Here is a 22,500-nt window from a genome sequence, read left to right on the forward strand (position 1 = left end):
GATAATACATTCGTCGTCTTTCCTATAAAAGTAATTATCATTTCGTAAAATTGATTTATCTTGATTAAAGAATCTAAAAATGAAAAATTTACGAACAATGATCGATTCTATCGTTTTATGAAGCTACGATAGGCGACTGTGACGATGTTAAGTTCATAGTACAAGGCACAACGTTTTGATCTGGACGATTTGAATCACCGTATTATTTAGCTATTTTCTAATGTTCGTTATCATCCGCTTGAAACATATATAATTTTTCACGCCAACGTAAATACGTAAAACGATATCAACGATCTCATCTGTAAACATATTAGATACGCTTTATAGAACGTAAATATCGATATTAATAATAAAAAAAAGAAAGAAAAAGAAAGATAAGAAAAGAAAATAATGTCATTTTCATAAGATTTATCCGACTCAAATGGATATACGTGTAAACATTGATAAATTTTGGAAAGAAAAAAGAAAAGGAAAAAATGTCATTTTTATTCTGTTTATCCGGTTCAAATGGATATATAAACATTGACAAATTTTTGGAAGAAAAAAGAAAAGAAAAAAACGAAAGAGAGAGAGAGAGAGAGAGAGAGAGGAAGGGAGAAAAAAGAAATCAAATCGAATCGAATCGAATTCAAACTTAAATCTCGAACTCCCTTTGGACTTTTCGATTCCGTTGCCGTTGAATTTGAGAAGCTTCACACTCGATACGCCTGTCGATACATCGCGTCCGATGGATGCACCGAATCGAAAGCCTTTCAAGGAACATTATACGTACGGTCGAGTGCACGATACACTTTCGTTTCACGGACTTTTCTATCATCAAAGGGAAGACAAAACGAAAGTAATTCGACCATGGAAAATTGTCGGTCTTTATGATCTCCGAGTTTAGACGTATAATAAAAATGTTCACGTGTGGGCTCGACAAAGTTAAAATCAAAGAAAAAGAAATATATTAGTTCCTAGTCATCTCTACCCCTCCAACCCCTCACCAATCACCGAGAAGGTAAACAAGGGCAAACTTTAAAAATGTCAAAGTTATTACCGGCCAAAGTAAGTATTTACTTACTTGTTATTTCTCGTTGAGCGATTAAAAAAAAGAAAATAAAAAAAATGTATTTTACAGAGGTGATTATTATTTTTATTTATTTATTTATTTCTTCAAAGGATTAAACTCGATTGATATATATATATATATATATATATATATATATATATATATATATATATATAGTCGTTATTATAAACTCGAAAATATTACGTGTTTTTTTGCTTTCTTTTTTTTTTTTTTCTTTACCAAACGAAATATATATTTATTACAATTTTATATATTTCGCGATAACACCGGAGTGTTCGTTGCATATTTCAAAACGGAAATCGTTTATCAGAAATTTATATGTTAGATCGGTGATAATATGGTCGAACAAATAACCCATAAAAATTCGTACTAATAATTTAACGTTAACTTCCGCGTATTTCAATTCTAATGCCACGTTATTGTCGAAAGCGACAGAGACTATTATCCCTTAACGAAAAAATATGAAATAGAGAGAGAGAGAGAGAGAGAGAGAGAGAGAATCCGGACAGCTGGTACGCTTTCGAAAGATTTTTCTTTAGAATTTACGGTGAATGTTGTTGTCGCGTGCAACGATCGTGAGAAAATCTTGATGATTCGTTGAATTTTATGTTATTTAGGTAGAGAAGAAAAAAAGGAGATATAGAGTAAGTGGAAGCCGATCGAAATGCGAGTTTCTGGATTGTGGACGTAGCAATTATCGTTAACGATCGACTCTGGTCGATCTTTTTTCTCGAGTTTCTTTACTTTTTTTCTTATTCTTTTCCTTCCTTTTCCAAGAAGAAATAATCGTGAAATCGTGTAATCGAAAAATTCTTACAACGGATTTACAAAAGGAATCGAACGAACGAACGAACGAACCAACGAACAAACGAACGAACGAAAGAGAAAAGATAAAGAAAGAAAGAAAGAAAGAAAGAAAGAAAGAAAGAAAGAAAGAAAGAAGGAAAGAAAGATGGAAAGAAAAGAAAAGAAAAAGAAAAGTAGATTGGAAGAGAAAAAGAAAAAAATTATTTGAAAGACGTGTCGCGAACACGGAATTTTCGCTAAGGCCTTTTTTCACAGCTTTAAATTCAATTAACGACGACCAATTATTAATGGAAATTGCAGAATCTTCTAACGTGGAAATTTATGAATACGCATAAGCCATCGCCGACCCATCACCCACCACTCCCTCCACCCACCACCCCCCATTCCTCACCGTCAATCTCTTCTTTCGCTTTTATATGCAAATATCGTTGAAAATCGTTGGAAAAGTTTGTGTAAGAATTCGTGAGAGTTTCACGACAGGAACGACGCATTGTTTTCAAAATCTCGTGCCTCTCTTCTTATGCAAATCGATTAATTAACGCCAAAAGTAATCAAGATCTTTCGAATATTTCGTATCTCTCGCGATAATTTTCTATCTCGAACAATCCATCCAGTTTTATAAATTTATCTCCATTCATTATCAAATTATTTTTCACGTTGAATACGAATTAATACAAGCCCATTGATATCGATCGATCGTTCGATCAGTAGTCGTCCGTTCGTTCGTTCGTTTGTTCGTTCCTTTCAATTTACAGATAATTGTTCGAAGATTAATCCAATTTTTTCCACGACTTTTAATTGAATCGAAATTAACGAACGAGAAGTTTCACGATAATTTTCAATCTCGAACTATCACGTTTTAATTTTATAAAATTATCGTATTTTTTTTATTTTCAATTGTTTTACAGATTGAATACAAATTGATATAAATCGATGAGATCGTTCGTTTCATTCGATTATGAATAATTCTTTCGTATTAAATTCACTTTTATTTTCTCACGATTTCAAATAAAACAAAATTAACGTGATATTTATATAAATTCGAATAAATTTGACGTAGTAACGCGTCGCGCTTACGAACCGATTATGGATCGAGACGAAAAATCGATCGAGGATCGACCGATGGATCTCTCCGAAGGATCTTTGCGTAAATCGTCATTCGAATGACAGATCTAAAGATCTAATCCCCTTCCCCCTCCCTTATCCATATTATTCTATCCCACTACTACTTCTACTCTTTCTCTCTTTATTCCTTGTCATCTATTCGTTGAGAGCATTGCAAATTTTCAATTCTCATTTCTTATTGGTTCTTTCGAACAACTTTCTTATGCGTCATCACGACCGAACGCCTAATATTTCGACCTACGTTAATAACTATTCCTGTCTCTATTTTTAAATAATACCATTTAAACGTATCATTTCAACGACAATCGATCATCATATTTAATTTCAATTTTAAGATTTAATATGCTGATAATTTTCTTTTTCTTTTTTTTTTCTCTCCCCCCCCGCCCCCACCGCCGCGCATAAAAATCAATCAAATATTCATCAATTAATTAATTAATTAATTAATACACATCGATCAATTATTATTCGTATTAATTTATTACGTTATGATGAAATGAAACGTTAATTAAAATTATTACACGGATAGTATCAATTTTAATTGATAACTTTTTGCGAAATTAAAGGGAAAAAAAATATTTCTTCCTTTTTTTTTTTTTTTTTTTTTTTTTTTTTTTTTTTATATCATTAAAAACGACATTAGAAGAATGATTTGGATGATTTTTATATCGGAGAATTTGAATTAAAAATGAACGTTTTTCCTTTTGTTATATATATATGTATATATATATATATATATATATATATATATATATATATTGTTTTTTAACTGTACGTAATAAACGTAAACGATGAAATTATTTTTCACATTGGTGAGTGTGCGCCGTTGAAAGTGAAAGCGTAGGAGGCGAGCACGAAACGCGTGGAAAAAAAAAAGGATGAATCGCGAAGGAGCTTTGTCACGCTCGATGAGCATAAATAATTCATTCTCTTTCTCTCTCACTCACTCTCTCTCTCTCTCTCTCTTTCTCTTTCTCTTTTACGACGTAATAATTGATAATGTTTCCCCGAGCACAGTTTTCACGCTTCGTAAGAGTCCTCGGGAGAGAAAAAAAGAGGAAGAGAGAGAGAGAGAGAGAGAGAGAGAGAGAGAGAGAGAGAGAGAGAGAGAGAGAGAAAAAGAAAAAACAGAGAAGTCCAATGACCACGGCACATTTTTAATTATCACAAAAAAGAAATAAATAGAAACTCGTATCTCCAGTATTCGCGATTAGTATCGATTAACAACGTCATTAGTCCGATGAATTAATAACCGTAAAGTTGTTAGATCTAAAAGAGAAAAGAACTATTTCGTGGAACCAACATGACGTAGATACTACCTATTATACACGTAATATATATATATATATATATATATATATATATATATATAAATATATATATATCGAAAAGATCGTTTCTCTCGATCTCATATATTTATAGCCTTCTTCAAAATCGATCAGTGATCTTACGTAATACCTATCACGGATATACGTACCGAAACTCGAAAGTGTACACGATTTCTATAATTATTTTACCGGTGGGATAATGGAATAAAATAAAAAAAAAAAAAAAAAATTGGGAGAGAAAAAAGAAAGAAGAAGGAAGTAATCAAGAATCTTGCGGCATAAGAAAAGAAAGAGAAGGACGACGATTATTTTCAACGAGGAAAGAAGTTTTATGGAGTCGATGAAAAAGAAAGAAAGAGAAAAAGAGAGAGAGAGAGAGAGGGAGAGAAAGAAAGAGAGAAAGAGATAAAAAGATGAAGAAAATAAGGAAGAAAAATGATATCTCCTCTTTTCCATAATACCGTTTCGTTTTAACAATAAGTGTCTTACAGCGAACGTAAAAAAGTCGTAACGAAACGAGACGAAGTCGAGACCGAAAGGGAAGAAGAAGGAAATTTAACTTCGTGGAAAGAGTTTATCGTACTCCTTTGAAACAAAAACGGTGTATCTAGTTTTAAACGACTTTTGAAATTCTAATTCGAAATACGATCGAGTCGGATAACGCGATGCTTCCAAAGAGAATCACCGTTTATCGGAAAAAGATTCTTGTTTTTTTTTTCGTTTCATTGGGAGAAAAAAAAAAAAAAAAAAAAACTTGTTAATTACACTTTTGAAACACTAAGCTATGTGTAATATTTCGATTCTTTTTCTTTCTTTCTTTCTTTCTCTGTTTCTTTCTTTATATTTATCTTTATTTTTCTTTAAGTCCTCTCGTAAAACGAAGTTTTTTAAATCACTTGACAACTTTTACATGGATTTTCTTTCGTAGAATAGATATAAAATTCGATTCGATTCGAAACGTACGAATGAACGAACGAACGAAACACGCGTGACAGTTTCCGTGGTAAGACTGCGTGCGTGTTTGCACGAAAGAACCCGACAATTGGTAGAGAGTCGCCTTCGAGTTTGCGATAGGAACGAACACTTTCTACCTCCGAGGCGAGATCGGGACTTTGCTCACAGCAGACCGATTCACACCGCGCGCTATATACTATAGATATTATTAAATCGATTTAATCTAAATAAAAGAAAATGAATACTACAAACAACGAAATCGTCCAACAAATCTTAAACTTTCCAAATTGATTTTATATTTTTTATGTACGATTTATTCGAACGAATTCGTTCCTTTATAACGTAACGTTATTCTTTTTATACAATTACAAAGAAAAAAGAAATAAAAGTAATTAATATATTATTACAAACGATAATATTAAATATGTCAGAGCCAGTGAAGACATTAAATTACCCTTGGTCATACATATATATATATATATTTTTTTGTTTTTATTAATTAATCACTTTTAACACTTTGACGATGTCGTCGTAATTAATGGAATTATTTTATACAAAATTATATATACTTTAATCAAATTTATATTATTTTAATATGTTTAAGGTAGAAATATATATATATATATATATATATATATGATCGTACGAATTTGATCGTCCGTTATAAGGTTTAAACAACGCGTCGAGTAATACTAACGTATACGTTCGTTCGAAGGATCCATGCACCCCAACCGACCCGATGGACTCGAGGGGAACTTCTACCCTTCTTTCAGAATAAAAGAGGGATGTACTTTTCATCATTGTAAACCCTCACCAATCGGCACGACTGTCGCTCCCAGTTGTCACACCCTCGATGTTGGTCGATAAACGGAATGACTACGAAGAACTCGATAGTTTGTAATATATATATATATATACATATTTATGACGTTTCGTAACCGTAAGAAGACCTAGTAATTCTATGCAATTTAACTTTTTCTCTTAATGTTATTTAAAAACAAAATCAAAGAAGTAAATAAAAAGTAATTGTAATAAAAAAATCGCATCCCTTTCAACTCCCTGGCATAATTATTTTCTATTTATATCGCACCTAAGAAAAAAAGAAGAAAAAAGAAAAAAAAAAAAGAAAAGAAAAGAGAATTAGTACTTATATACGAATTGATAATTTAATTTTGTAGAAGAAAAAAAAAAAAAGAAGAAGAAGAAGAAACAAATAAAAAGAATCAATAAAATATATACGATCTAGTGTTATCGAAGTTATAAGGAAATAAAATAGAAAGATACGAAACAACTATATGAGCGATTGTCATTGGATGCTTTTTATTGGAGGGGAAAAGAACGAAAAAAAAAAAAAAGAAATGGGATGAGAAGGATGACAGAAAAAGAGAGAAAGATAGACCAGACAAACCAGACAGACAGACAGACAGACAGACAGACAGACAGACAGAGAGAGAAAGAGAGAGAGAGAGAAAGAGAGAGAAAGTAAGAAAAAGAGTATGATCGATAGTTAGAAGAGATCGCATGGTTGACGCGTGCATAATGTCGTCACCTCGTGTCTCTTAGTATCAGTGGTATTGGAATCTCGCGTGTACCGGTGCGCTTCTACGGGCGCTCACTCTCGTCGTTCCTACGGTATGCCAGACATTGTTACTCGAAGGTCTCCGACAAAGCCGTACAACTGGTTTTCTCAAATACCACGTTTGCTGTAGGAACGTTCTACGTTCTACGACCCGGACGAAGCGCCGGCAATAAGAAGAGACAGAAGAGGATAAGAGCAATATGAGTATTGTAAAAGAAAGAGAAAAAGAGAGAGAGAAAGAGAGAGAGAGAGAGAGAGAGAGAGAAGAGGAAGAAGAAGAAGAAGAAAAAAATACGTCCTCATGGTGAGACGAAGTACGTATACACATGTCCAAGGTTCCGAGGCTCCGACCTCCAAGAGAATTATTTCTGCGGGTTGCCCGTAGCTTGTGACTCAAATGCATCACATCTGTTGCCTCACATTCCTTCTGACCTGTATATTTATCGATCTTAATTCTAACAATAACTTCCAATTGCATAGGTATATGTATATATATATATATATATATATATATATATCCTACTTTATTTCTTTTCAAAAAGAAAAAAAAAAAGAATTAAAAAAGAACAAGAAAGAAAGAAAAGGAAAGAAACGAAAAAAAATTCCATCCTATAAAAATTCACACACTATTATATGATTTCCATGTTCAAGGAATTATATGATCTAAAGAAAGATCTATGGGGATCAATTTTTATGAGGTATTTATCATCTTTCGTTCGTTCATAACGTAGAAAGAAAATGATAAAATTGACAGATTGATTATAGGGAAGGAAGAAAAAGCTGAAAGAGTTTGTAAATATATTTTCCTTAGATTTGAATTTTCATAAACGATTATATATGTCTATTACGATGGCGCCAATAACGAGAATATCATCCTTCTTTTCAGTTGATTTTTTTTGTTTCGTAAGTTAAATCCTCTCTTACTCATTTCTGTCCTTTTCGTCCCTTTTCGTCCTTACAGCATAGCCCTTCCTTACTCTATTTCATTCTTTCCTCCAATGCACTTTCGTCGAATGACGAAACTTTCATAAATGCTTTTAAATGCAACGACGGCACAGCATTGAGAGACTAGAGAGTAAAAGAGGGAGAAGGTGGAGAGAGAAGGAGGAAGAAAGCTAGCCGAGAAATTTACAATTCAAATGACCGATACATCGAAAATTTTCGGTAGGAGAATTCAGTTGAACAAACTTATATCTAGCTCGAGGCTACTAACGTCATCTCGTATCTCCCAACATCTCTCTCTCTCTCTCTCTCTCTCTCTCTCTCTCTCTCTCTCTTTCTCTCTCTTTCCCCAACAGTTCGATGTCCCTTCTAATATCCAACTTCTAAAACGATTTGCCCATGTTCTACGGCGATCAAATTTTCCCAATTATTTTCATGAATCAACCTAGCTCGGTTCTAATCTCATAGGTACTATCTCACTCTTGATGCAAATAACGAGAACCAAGGATATCGGATAATATAAAATGGATTTTACGATCTATGGAGTAAGATCGTAAAATTCATCATCTATCGTTGATTTAGATGACAGTTATCCAATCAAGATGAGAATTTACTCGTAGAGAACATAGTCTATCTTTCTAGCTTTCTCTCTCTCTCTCTCTCACACACATACACACATACATTTATATCGTTCATGTAAGGGAAAACCTTAATTTCCTATTACATAATCGAAAAAAAAAAGAGGATAGAATTATAGTTAGTTCCTACTATAATTATGATGGTAATGTCGAAAATCTATATGTATTCGCATGCATATACATGAACGGAACGGTCCGAAGTGAAGAAAGATGGAGTTTTGGTGTTACGGTATGGAGAAACGAGGAAGGATGAAGGGGTAGAAAGGAAGGACGGGAAGAGAACGGGAAAGGATTGAGATCAGGGTACAAACCAGGCTATGAAACTAATAATTAAATTCCCTAGCGGTGAAGAAGGAGGGAGGGGGAGAGGAGGAGGAGGAGGAGGAGAGAAAGAAGGAGATGGAGGGTGGTATCTCAGTGGTGATACACGTCAGGTATGCAAAGTATAGTACCCACGTGTCTCGAGAAATTTTCTTCTTACGACCCTGACGAAACATGGAAACTTCTCAATCCTATCTCAATCTTGAATGAAAACATCTTCGGCGAGAAATTCTCAAATGTATATATATATATATATGTATGTACATATGTGTATGTACATTATACATATATATATATATATATATATATATATATATATATGCATATGTACATACGAAGTATTATCATGAGACTTTTCTGAGTATATATTTTAAGAAATAACGTAAATGTAAATAATAACGATGATCTCGAATTTACGTATCTCGTGACCTCTTTTTATTATCTGTTGGAATCATTAAAATAAAAAAAAAAAAAAAAAAAAAAGAGAAAGAAAGAAAAAAAATATATCAACGGAGGAAACAAATTTTTGTACGTACAAATGTACATACGTATGTACTTGAGCTTAATGATCGAGCTAGGTGACGACAGAGAAATCGACAGAAACGAAGGTACTTTGTTTCGTTCATTAAATTTACATTCGCATTCGATCGGAGCCAACGATTTCTCTTTTCTCGATTTCTTTCGACAGGAAGTTTCGCCAGGTTTAACGATGACTCGTTATGCCTAGAAGAAAAATCGGAATAACTATCCAAATAATTGTCCAAATTGTATACGACAGAATACCAAGTTCCGAAGTACTAACGTTAATTATACGAAAAGATAGGGAGACGGTCATTAAAAAAAAAAATAAAAAAAAAAAAAAAAAGAAGAAAAACAATTAAAAAAGAATTATATCCACAATTTATGTACTTACGAAAATATGGCGTCTTGGTACGAGAAAATAATACGAATTATTCACCCACGCGTCTCTTAGGAATATAAAATTATAAATTTAACGTTATAACGTCAAGCGAGACACCCGGTATATACGTATGTATGTATGTATGTATGTATGTATGTATGTATGTATGTATATATGTATATATGGTGTATGCATATATATATATATACAGAGTCCACTTCCAACTAATTTACATTTGCCCTGTCACGGTTGTAATAAGCACTTTGCACGATACCGGAAGGGCCCGACGAAAGGTTCGAAAGGTCGGTTTCGATAACGCGTCAGCTCGATTACGTTCACCGGCGATCAATCAACGATACGATAAACGTGTGCCTGTCGTCTGTAGTTCCGAAACGTTAAACGCACTCAAATGAATTGCTCATTTTGTAGGTTGACGATTAACGACTCGGATTTCAGTCATCCCTTTGCCTTTCCTACTTCCGTTCGACGATAAAAGAGACACTTGCTAATTGCAATATACGTATATGCATACATAAATACATACACACATACAAATATATATATATATATATATATATATATATATATGCATAAAATGTGTCACGCTTATAGATATGTCTATGACTATACTTTCTTAACATTTTCGAAATTTCTCTATATTAATTTTGCACGACGAATTACGTGATGGCGAATTTTCTTTTTTCTTTCTTCCTTTTCTTTTTTTTTTTCTTTCTTTTTTTTTTTTTTTTTTTTTTTTGTAACAATACGTAAAGCGTGATTTATCATTTATTAACTTTTGTAAGAGATTTAAAATAAAGAGAAAAACGTAATGTGAAACACGATCTACTAATCTAATTCTATTCTCTCTGACGAGTAAGCGTCGTCTGGAAATTCGAATGTCCGTTTCGATTACTTTCGAAGTAGAGACTGACGTGGTGGTGACCTAATACAGATTCGTAGAGAAAGCCGGGAGACACAGTGGCACGTACACAAAGCTTTGTTTGTGTTAAGATACCCGTCGCTGCTTACATTGATTCTCGGAAATAGGCTGGTCCAGAAGGTGACCTACATATATATATATATATAGATATATATACATACATACATACACAGTGTCTCAATGAAAAGTAAACACCAGAGATTATTTTGAAATCTAGTGATTTTTTTCGAAAAACCCGGAGACAGGTTAATTTTTTTTTTTTTTTTTTTTTTTCGAATGGGAGACAGATTAATCTTCGTCATATATTCATCTACTTTGGACTAACCCCTTAAGATTGATGACAACCATTTTCAAAATATTATAAATGTCAACAGAGACCAAGTTGCGTATCATCTGTAAGATCTTTTAATTCTCTTTACAATCGTGTTATTTATTAATTTATCTATTTTTTTATTCTTTTTTTTTTCTTTTTCTTTTTCTTTTCTTTTTTTGTATCCTCAATCAAGTCAATTCCCGATTAAATGCGTTTCGAATTTCAGATTGGGAAAAAAAAAAAAGAAAAAAAAAAGAAAAAGAAACTTTTTATTGTAGTAAATCTTCGTTGACCTACATTTAATAATAAAATCTTTTGTTACGTGGTACGTCAAACATACTATAGCATATCACCGGTATAATCCGTTGAATGGATGGGTTGTTATATTGAATAACAAAATTATTGATCCATCATCCTTTTTAACAAATAATTTGACCGGAGAGAGCCGTAATACGATTTATTTTAGGGTTAGATTTAATCGTAGAAGAAGTCATGACATGAATATATCGAAGAAGTGCTTGCAATCATTTACATCCTTTTTTTTTTTTTTTTTTTTTTTTTTTTTTTTTTTTTTTTTATAAGGATATTTAAAATTCGAAATATACGTCAACCAAACGTCTTCAATAGAGAAAAATCAAGCAACGCATAATCCGAAGAATATATAGTCGGATTACATCGGATATGCAAAGATTTTAGTTATGCCATGAATGTCAACAAAATTTATATTCAATGTTTGATATACTTTTTTTCTTTTTTCTTTTTTTTTCTCTCATTGTTTTCAACCCGAGACTTATTCTCGATGAATAAAAAAAACAAAAAAAAAAAAAGAAAAGCACCATTACAAAGAGAATTAAAAGACCTTTCAAATGATATGCCACTTGATCCCTGTTGTCATTTAAGATTTTTAAGAGGGTCGTCACCCCTCTTAAGATGTTGGTCCAAATTGAATGAATTTATGATAAGAATCTTTACCCCTCGAGAATAAAATTGACCTCTCGGTGTTTTTCAAAAAAAATTATTAGAGCTCATAATCCTTGTGGATATTTCGTTGGGATACTGTATATAATTTTATATATATATTAGAGACAAAGAATTGATTGTGAATTACTTTTAGAATGATAAATCGTAAAAATACGAAAAAAAGGAAGAAGAAAAAAAAAAAATTAAAAAAACCTTTTAAAGATCATCACAAATATTTTATTCTTTGGTGATAATGTTTAAAATTATTCGGACTAATCATATTCTATGTTAAACGTCTAATATGATTATTTTTCTTAGAAATTCTCGAAATAATAGAGATGGAAGATAAAAGATAAAAATGAAAAACAAAAAAAAAGAAAAAACAAAATAATAATAATAATAATAATAAAAAAAAAAAAAAGAAAGAAAAAAGAAGAAAAGAAAACAGAAAAGTTACGCGACGTATTGTATAGACATAATTCAATTTCTTTATGCTTCAATTTGTCGTTTGAGACAAGCCAAATGACAAAAGAAAGAGAACCGACGAGTTTATTTTACATGATTCGTCCTTTGTAATTTTTTTCTTTCTTTGATATCAAAGTCCTCGCCGCCAACACGTCGATAGATCTTTTTCTTACATATAATTTCATTTAACAAGGACTCTCATTCTTGAGTCTATTATAGAAAAAGAAAAAAGAGGAAGAAAAAAAAGAGGAAGAAAAGAAAAAGGAGGAAAAAAAGAAGAAACAGGAAAGAGAAAGAGATTAAGAATGTTATTAAGAATGAAATATAATGAAAACGTTTGAACTAATAATTCATTGGCCATAATTTTAAATAGAAATTTATAATAATTAAAATCGTTCCTTCATTATATATATAACAAACTGATGGAATTCTTTCATTAAATATGATACAGGCTTCGGGCTATAAGATTTTTTCCAAGGAACGATAACTTGTTTAAGATTTATCTAATAATAATAATAATAATAATAATAATAATAATAATAATAATAATAATAATAATAATAATAAAAATAAATAAATAAATAAATAAATAAATAAATAATAATACAAATAATACAAATAATAATATTATAACGTAATCGTTTAAATTTCTATCAAACAAAGGAAAATTTCGTAATATTGCATCTATTCGCGGAGCGCATTAATATTGTAAATTAAGTGTCCGATGTTAATTTCTCACACTTTTGGCATCGATATTGCTCTGCTCAAAATGTCGCGAGAAGGTTTCGCGGTCCTGGCTCGAGAAGATGGCTCGCCCGATGCCACGGGCTAAATTTAATAAAGAAAATCCTTCGCTACTAGACACGGAGAAGGGTAAAGTCTTTAAGAAACGTCAGTCGTAACTCTCTTAATGAGGTTGACTCAAAGAGACGCGCATGTGTGTCCCTATCTCTCCTTCTCTCTCTCTCTCTCTCTCTCTCTCTCTCTCTCTCTCTCTCTCTTTCTCTCGCATCACTTATATTCGTTCCTTGTGTACAATAAGTTTCTCACACGTGAATACACACATGTGTTCAAGGGACGACGACGACGACGTACACGGAACAGTAAACGTAAAAAAAGATCACGAAACGGATAGTCAGCCGGATGAACTCATCCAGGATTTACATTTTTCTTTTATTTATTTTATCATTGTTATTATTATTATTATTATTATTATTATTATTATTATTATTATCATTTCTCTTTTTTATAATCTCTAACTGTCCCTCTTTTTATTCTTGTTTGTTTGTTTTTTGTTTTTATAATCTCTAACTGTCCCTCTTTTTATTTATTTTTTTATTTCATATATATATATATATTTTTTTTTTTTGTTTGCTTCAAACATCACTCGAGATTATATTTAAAACTTTCGAAGTTTTAATAACTCTCGACCCAACCCAAACCCAACCCAACCCAACCCAAGCACGTTCTCGCTCGTGTTCGTGCTCGTACATGGATGAATGAGTGTGTGAGCGAGTGAATGAATAAGTGGGTGAGTGCGTGAGTGCGTGCGTGCGTGCACTTTTAGCTACGAGTTAAATCAACACGCAAAAACTTTCATTTCGTATCTTTGTTTCGTAGGGTAATTACGATCCCGACATTTCCTGTTCTACCGTAAAAAGCTTTTGCGCCTTTGTTTTAAGCTTCTCGTGTATCACGAAATGAGACAGTTCTATTTCGTTTTCTCGTCTTTTACTTTTTTCGGCTTTTCCTATGATACTTAATTATTACGACGACGACGACGACGACGACGACGACGACGACAATGGACTTACCAACCCAACCCCACCAGTAAAAGAGAAGTCCGACAAATTTCCCTTACGTATTATATATGAGAACTTACCTGAAACAAAAATAACGAGAGAAGAATTTTAGTGAACAATAATCAATTAATATGATTATTAACGTAAATAACGATTAAACGAATAAAAATAATGATATTATATAATGTCGTTTTTTAAAGTAAATATACACACACACACATATATGTGTGTGTGTATATTATCTCTGCGTATGCTCTGTGTCTACGTAAAATAACAAATAAATTGAAATCGCGTGTAGTATCACAAATACGATTTTTAATTATATCCTTCTTTGTTATTGAATTGTATATAATACTCGTGACAATTGTATTCGTTCAAACGCAAACGTAAAAGCAAATGCAAACGTGAAACGCATTTGTTGCACTCAATCGTTTTAATTTCACGAAATCGTTGAACGACAAAGCAACCAGAGAAAATTTCATGCGAACGTTTCTCTTTCATACGCAGAGATATTACACATGTAAACGTGTAATACGTATTTTATATATTGTATCGCATACACCTGCGCGTATTTTCTTTCATTTTCATTTTCTCTTTCTCTCTCCTCTCTCTCTCTCTTTCTTTCTTTCCCTCTTTCTCTCGTTTTATACATGAACAAAATACACCGAGGGAGATCAATGTAACACTCGAAACGCGTTCGTGAAAACGAAAACGAATAAAGTTGGAATTTTCAGCTATTTCAATCCATCTATAAAATTTGCGGCGATCCCATCCACCTTCGTGAACGTTGTTGCACCGCGCAGCTGTCGACAACGAGTTCGATATTTTTCCCGCGTTGTTTCCGAGTGAACGGACGCCCGTACTAAAAATTTTAAATTAATATGCGATAAAATTGGTGGCATCTGATAGTCGATAAGTGCGATCGGTTATACACGCACAACGACTTTCCCTCTTTTCTTTTCTCTCTCTCTCTCTCTCTCTCTCTCTCTCTCTCTCTCTCTCTCTCTCCCTCTCTCTCTCTTTCACTCTCATCATTCTATCGAGTATTTTAACTTTCGATACTTTTTCTCTCGCAAGTTCGCCCTTTGATCTTTTATTTTTGATTGACAGTAACGGGATAAAAGAAAAATATAAAACAAAATCTACTTTCATTCATTCATCGATTTTATATAAATATTTCCGAATCGATGATTGACTATTATTCCTCTATAACGATTTTAATATCCCTTTGAGATTTTTTTTTACGAGATTTGCTATATCATTTCAAATTTCCATAAAATGGGAGTGAGAAAAATAGAGAGAGAGAGAGAGAGAGAGAGAGAGAGAGAGAGAGAAAGAGAGAGAGAGAGAAAAGATGATATTTCGTGGAAAACGTAAAGCGTACGAGTACAAAGACGTGTTAAAAGACGAAAAAGATAGAAAGGTGGAGATAGTAGTTAGAGGTTTAGTTATACACGAAATTAAAATTCGCGACTTTGGTTGTATCATCCAGAGACTCCAGCTATTCGGTTAATTCCAGCGGTTTGTGCATTTCCATTGCACAGACTCGTACGTTTAAAGTAGAGAGGAATGGGATGAAGAAGAGGAAGGGAGGGAGATGATCACAATGGAATAATATGAGAGACGACGACGTTTGCCTTCTTCAAAGCTTTTCTCTCTCTCTTTCTTCCTCTCTCTTCGGAGAAATGGGAATGCAATTTCCGCGTATATAAATGGGATATATTCCACGTTGTGCACCGCCGGCCGCAGAAATTGCACGCAGCTTTACTTCATTCTTTTCTCTCTCTCTCTCTCTCTCTTTCTTTATCTGTCTTTCTTCAACATACTTATATGCGCATAAGTACTTACGTATAGTCATATCTCTTATATCACGTAATAAAAAAATGTCTATATCGCGTAAACTAATGATTTGAGTATTGTAAGACTAAAGTCGAATCTAATTTCGAGAGAGAGAGAGAGAGAGATTCCGATCATAAAGATTTACTTTTCTCCGAGCGATTATAATTAAATTTGCTAGATCCAATTATCTTTCGTTTGGATAGCCTTAACGTCCGAGACGGTGACTCCATGAAGAAGAGAGGACAGACCAACCTTTATAATTGTTTTAATTAGAAAGGCTCTCTCTCTCTCTCTCTCTCTTTCTCTCTCGGCTCGTTGGAAAACTTTACGTTCTATAAAAAATTGGTACTTACAAGTAGAAAATATTTTCTTTATTTTCTTTTTTTGCAGGATCGAGGAGATACTGCACCTTTTTTTTAATTTTCTTTTTTTTCCTTTTTTTATGACTTGTTAAATAATCAAAATTGGTGCAATCGAAACTATGCACTCTTACGTTATATTTTTACGTTCGTCGTTATATTTTTTTTTATATGTACGTTGGCGTGAACCAGAGCCAAAATTTCGCTTGTTTGTAAAACAAGTTTTCAGTTTCTCCTTGTTACGCGACTAGCTCGTGTAACGCCAATTTCGAAGAGTATAATTCTACCCGTTATATTTTCCCGCATCTCTAACTGCTTGAATTACAACTGTAATTGGAAAATCGACTTTTCTCACCTACGTTCGAATTTCCATTGGGTGAGGGGAAAAAAAAGTTACAAACAAAAATGAAGGACAAAAGAGAGAGAGAGAGAGAGAGAGAGAGAGAGAGAGAGAGAGAGAATCAATTAGTCGATGTTTTCAAACTTGAAAATATATTTTCAAAATATCTTCATGAAACTCCACGTTATAGAATCCAAGTATTATAAAATCAAATTGTTCTATATGCGTGTACATTCTATTTATCTTTACTTTTTTTCTTTCTTTCTTTTTTTTTTCCTACATTTACGCAATATTAAATATTGTTATATTATATCTTTTATTTAAGCAATAAAACGTCAAAGAGAAAAAGTGATATTTTTGCTCTTTTTAGTACCCATCTTATTTGATGATTTTCTGTGTATAGTCTATCGTCTCTCTCTCTCTCTCTCTCTCTCTCTCTCTCTCCCTTTCTTTCCAAGTTTTCTTCAAAACCTATGAGCAACCCCTTATATCGCCAGAGGGCCGAACAGTTGCTTGACTGGTAAAAGCGAGGCAGACACCATCCGGGATTTCTATTCACGAAGTGAACTTGGATGTTTGCTTTTTACCGAGATTCTTACTCTCTCTCTCTCTCTCTCTCTCTCTCTCTCTCTCTCTCTCTCTCTCTCTCTCTCTTTCTCTATGTCTCTCTCTTTCTACGTGTATCTCCTCCCTTTAACTCCCTTCGTGTGCCCTTCTCCTTTTTGGAGGTCCACATCTCTCTCGTTGGCAAGAGAATCTTCGATGTCTAGCCGACGTTTACTTGCTACATAAAAATAAGCCGTGAATATTTTTCAGATATTTTATTTCCTTCGAAATGAAACGAAGAAAGTCATCCACACGTGATTTTCTATAGAAAATTCTTATTCGAATGAATGTATATATATCTACGTATGTATTCATGTATTTTATTTGTTATTTTAGAACTCCATTTTGATTTGACGAATAAAATTATTTATGAAGAATAAAATTATTTATATATATTTAATAAATTATATTTGATATATTATCAAGTTATAATGATACAAAAATGATAAATTTAATCTAAACAATTATATAAATATATACATATATATATATATATATATATATATATAAATATAATAAATGATTTGTGCTTGTATGATTGATCGAAGAAGAACTTGTGAATTAAACGAATATATTGCGAGAAACGTAGAAGGAAAGATCGTTAATAATATTATTCGTTCGATAGTAAATTTCGTATATATCGATTTCAAAAATGATCTACGTAAGGATAGCGTAGATTATTAAAATATATTAAATACAATTGTCCGATAGAAATTGATTTTTCTTATAAAAACAAATGGGTGATCAAAAAAAAAAAATGTGTGGAAATATAGAGTGGTGCCATCTGTCGACATAACGTCCAAGCTTGAAGGCAATCGTTAAGTTTTACTCTATCGTTCAGAGTTTATCGATCGAACTTGAATAAATGAATAATAAATAAATAAATAAATAAATAAATAAATAAGAGGAATGAATTTTTCATAAAGCGAATATTTAAAAATGGATGAAGCGCGATGGCCGATAAATTTCTTGCATAAAGATTAATAAATTTTATGATATAAACAAGTGAGATAGGGGAAGTATACGTATTCAGTACCAATTCTCTGGAAACTACTACGACGTTTCGTAATACCTAATCCCCATGGGTGTCAAACGCTTCAATTTCAGGGCTTCGTTAGCTCACACTCCCTTTCTCATGGTCCCAAGCAAACAACGTTACACAACGCAGAGCCTCGTCGGCGCTTTACGCTTGTCTCTCCCAGCTAACGGGGTTCCACAGGTACGGCGCGTTTGGCTTAACTCATCGAAAGCCACCATAGCCCGGAGCATTATTCAAAACGGATGTATTACTCGTACGGATAGCCATTCCAAGCGAAGTCTATTCACGTGCTTTCGATATATCGCGAAACGGCTTTCGGTGTATCCATCGATGATTCAGGAATTAGGAATTATCTACGGTTTGCGATTAATTCGATCTTTAGTGAATTTTAATAAACAACCATGTTACAATTTCTCGATAAATGTTATACAAGTATCGATATTATAATTATCCCTTTTTCTTTTTGACTATTTCATTATTTCGTTTACGAATTAATAAAGAATATATTTAAAAATAAAAAAGAAAAAAAAAAAATCAAAGGGCATCTTTCACGTTCATAAAGCAGAGATATCGCGGTAGTAAGAAAAACAGATACAGAGATACAAAGAGAAAGAGAGAGAGAGAGAGAGAGAGAGAGAGAGAAAAGATAAGTGGAAATCAGGATGAGACTTGTAGCAAACGATGCTCGTCCTTTTGGTCGATCCTGGCGTAGCACGCTATTGAAACTAACAGCCAGTGGTATTCGGTATTAACGAGGACTCACGAGGTTCGTTTTATGAAGCGTACATAACGACACAGCGCCATGCAACGGGGGTAACTCCGTTGCATACGGCCACGATTACGACAAGTCGTTGTTTTCGTCCGTCGTTAACGGTAATAACGTGGCTCCTGAACAACGCGTACCTACTACGTGTCCTCTGTACAGAATATTTCGTTTCAACCACCACTACGAAACTCTTCATGTCTCTTTCTCTCTCTCTCTCTCTCTTTCTGCCTCTGTCTCTTTCGGCTTGAATATAATACCAGAAATCGCTATACCTGCAACCACGAAGATAAGAGTTTCAATTTAACGAGGTCGTTTGTATTTACGATACTTTTATTTTTTCTCTTTGTCTTACAAATTTTTCAGAATAAATAATGAAGTGGTTATTAGTTAATTGTTAACATTTCCTTTTATTTTTCTCTTTTCCTAAGGTGACTCTTTTTTGACTTTGGAAATTGAGAAATATCATGATACTTGGCCTCGATAACGTATAAATAGCGGAGAGAAGAGAGAGAGAGAAAGAGATGAATGTGCTCGAAAAAGTGCAATGAGAAAATTTGAAATTCGCGCATTAACGTCGCATAATCATTGGCTATCTCACTAATTTCAACCGATCGCGTTTACGCAATCCCCGATTTAATATAAACGATTTATTCTTTCAATTTCTATACCTCGCTCTCTCTCTCTCTCTCTCTTATCACCATTTTGATGTTTCTCTCATATCCACGACAAATATGAACGTTAAAAGCATCGGAAATTATTCAGTATTACGATATCATCGTATTTGGAATATTTTCCTCGGGATATTGTTCGTAATAAAACGAATCGTTAAAAGCGGATTTTTCTTCCTCCCTCGAAGAAGATTCACAAACAAAATAAATAAATGAATAAATAAATAAATAAATAAAATAAAATAAAATAAAAGATAACAATGAAAAAAAAAAAAAAAAAAAAAAAAACTAATAAATTTCAGAATTGAGTTACAACAATTGACTTTTTAATTTGCCTTTGACGTAGCTCAAAATATTATTTTCGAGTTATTGACTTGTTCGAAGGGTTTTAATAAAAGAAAAAAGAAAAAAAGAAAAAAAAAAAAAAAGAATGAGCTGGCGATAAAAAAAATGAACAAAAAAGAAACAAAAAAGGGCATCGATTTATTAGAGAATAACAAAAGAGGGGAGTGGAGTGGATAAACAGAAGGGTAGTGGTGGAAAAATGGTAAGAGAGAGATAGAGAGAGAAAGGGAGAGAGAAAAAAGGAGGTTGGTAAAATCGATGTTTGGTCACGGCAGGTAGCAGAGAAACGCACTGAGTTTCGAAAAATAAAACTAATTTCCCTCGGTAACAGACGTGGCCCCGATCGCTCTGCTGTTGTACTTTTCGCAGTGAGATAATAGGATAGAAACTAATCGAGCGAGCGGCGAATTAAACAGAAACGACACTTCTGCCAGATAGTCCCAGTGCGACCAAAAGAGAGCGAGAGAGAGAGAGAGAGAGAGAGAGAGAGAGAGAGAGGCAGTCGAACATTTTGAAATAAATGAACCTTCCAATTGCGAGCTTTATCGCGAGAATTCCCTCGTTTCTCTCCGTGTGCTTTTCTCTCGATGACGATAATGACGACAATTCTCTCTATGACTATCGAAGAACAAAATTTTCTAACGATTATGAAAGAGAACGTACATACGTCACGAGAACGTGGCCCGAACTAAAATCGATTCAGCTTGAATGCGCTACGGTGCTACAACATCCCTAAAAATGAGATCTCTCGACTACCACCTCCCACCTTACCTCCTCTTACTCCTTCCTTCTTCTCCTTCATTCGGCCTTGACCTTCTCTCGCTTCGCGGCTTGCACAGTGCCAAAGTTCTCGGTAAAAAGTTTCAGTTCCGTTGCCAAGGATTTTGTGTGGGTAGAACTTTAAAAGCGGGTCAACCGAGTCCTTTTTCCCTTTTCGCGCGATCTCTTTTTCTTCTGCGAATTTTCTTTTTCTATTTACCTTTCTTTTTCTTTCTTCCCTTCGTCCCCTTTACCCTTCTTTTTTTTTCACTCCTTTTCTTTTTCTTTTCACTTTTCTTTCGGACGTTACTTACCTACGTTAAACTGCGTATGCATTATACACGAATGCAGATATACAATAGATTCATGTATACCTATGTTAGGAAACGTCGAAACATTATTCAAACGAATATCCATATCGTTCATGGAAACCGCAAAATATCGAGACTACGCGATAGGACGCTTGGAAAATAGATAAATGCGACCGCGAAATGTTCCGATGGAGTTATGAATGTTTCGGAAAAAGAGTAAACACGAAGAGAGATAGATATATGTGGAAGCGAAAAGAGAGAGAGAGAGAGAGAGAGAGAGAGAGAGAGAGAGAGAGAGAGAGAGAGAGAGAGGTTGAAAAATATCGAAGAACGATACTTCTTTTTTTTTTTTTTTTTTTTTTGTTCCACAATGAGAAGCAATGATAACACCTATGAGGGTATCAAATCTTTCTTTTTTTTTCCCTCTTGTTTTATATTCGTCCTCTTTTTTCTTTTTTTATTTCCATCCTCCCCCCCCCCTTTTTTTTTATTTCCTCTCTTTCTAAATTCCTTTTGACGAAAATTTTATTTATCATTACTACTATGATTCTTGAAAAAAAAAAAAAAAAAAATATATATATATATCTCGTCGTATTGATACGATCTCTTTCATCAATTTATTCAATGGCCAATCAATTCCTATCAACGAACATCCATCGGGTTTCGTGATATCGAAACATTGAAACACAAATGTTGATTTATAGCGTCGTTTGACGTAAATTATTAACAAGATATAATCTCGAGGATTTTTCCGAATTATTCCCCTTTAATCGATCTAGTTGATCGTGACGAGTAACCTCGAGGATCTTTTTACGTAATACAACCGAGTCTATTTATTCGATTGTATCTTATTTGTCAAGTTGGCACTGGCTAACTTCACTCATAGATTTCTATTCTTAGATAGTTAAGAAGGTAAGTACATAGATACGATTGTGTATATAATTGTGTCGACTACGAATTTTGTGATAATGAAAAGAGGGATACGAAAAAAGGAATTCGGTCATCGAATGGCAAAGAAAAGAAAAGAAAAGAAAAGAAAAGAAAAGAAAAGAAAAGAAGAGAGAAGAAAAGGAAAGAAACGAAATGAAAAGAAAAGAATTTCCTTTAGTCGAAAAGAAAAGCAAGAGTAATGGGGAAACGTTTCTCTCTAGTAGAGGACGGTCACTACTATTCGACGATGGCTTCCAGTGTGAAACGGTCAATGAGAAAAACGTGATGCTAGGGGAATTTTCTGACATGGAAAAGCGATTTTCTAGAAGTAAGCGATATAAAGGGTGCCATTCACAATAAGATACTAACATAATTCCAGATATATATATAT

At 33.3% G+C, this 22,500-nt stretch overlaps 1 protein-coding gene and 1 long non-coding RNA gene across 16 annotated transcripts in view; both read right to left on the reverse strand.

Moving 5' to 3' along the window:
- Positions 1 to 22,500, reverse strand: part of LOC124950721 (disks large homolog 4-like) — a 265,077-nt gene that overhangs the window by 21,231 nt on the left and 221,346 nt on the right. The gene's annotated exons all lie outside the window — the stretch shown is intronic.
- The window catches only part of LOC124951092, an 8,767-nt gene continuing 426 nt past the window's right edge, over positions 14,160 to 22,500 (reverse strand). The window contains exons 1-2 of one of the 2 annotated variants that reach the window (XR_007101519.1): positions 20,881 to 22,500; positions 14,160 to 14,227 (exon numbers count right to left, since the gene is read on the reverse strand). The exon at positions 20,881 to 22,500 is cut by the window's right edge and continues 426 nt beyond it. This is a non-coding gene — a long non-coding RNA (uncharacterized LOC124951092). Of the gene's footprint in view, positions 14,228 to 20,772; positions 20,789 to 20,880 lie in introns of those variants that run through there. The other variant, XR_007101517.1, reaches the window with a different exon arrangement.

Source organism: Vespa velutina, chromosome 1 (assembly GCF_912470025.1).
Source record: "Vespa velutina chromosome 1, iVesVel2.1, whole genome shotgun sequence".
NCBI lineage: Eukaryota > Metazoa > Arthropoda > Insecta > Hymenoptera > Vespidae > Vespa > Vespa velutina.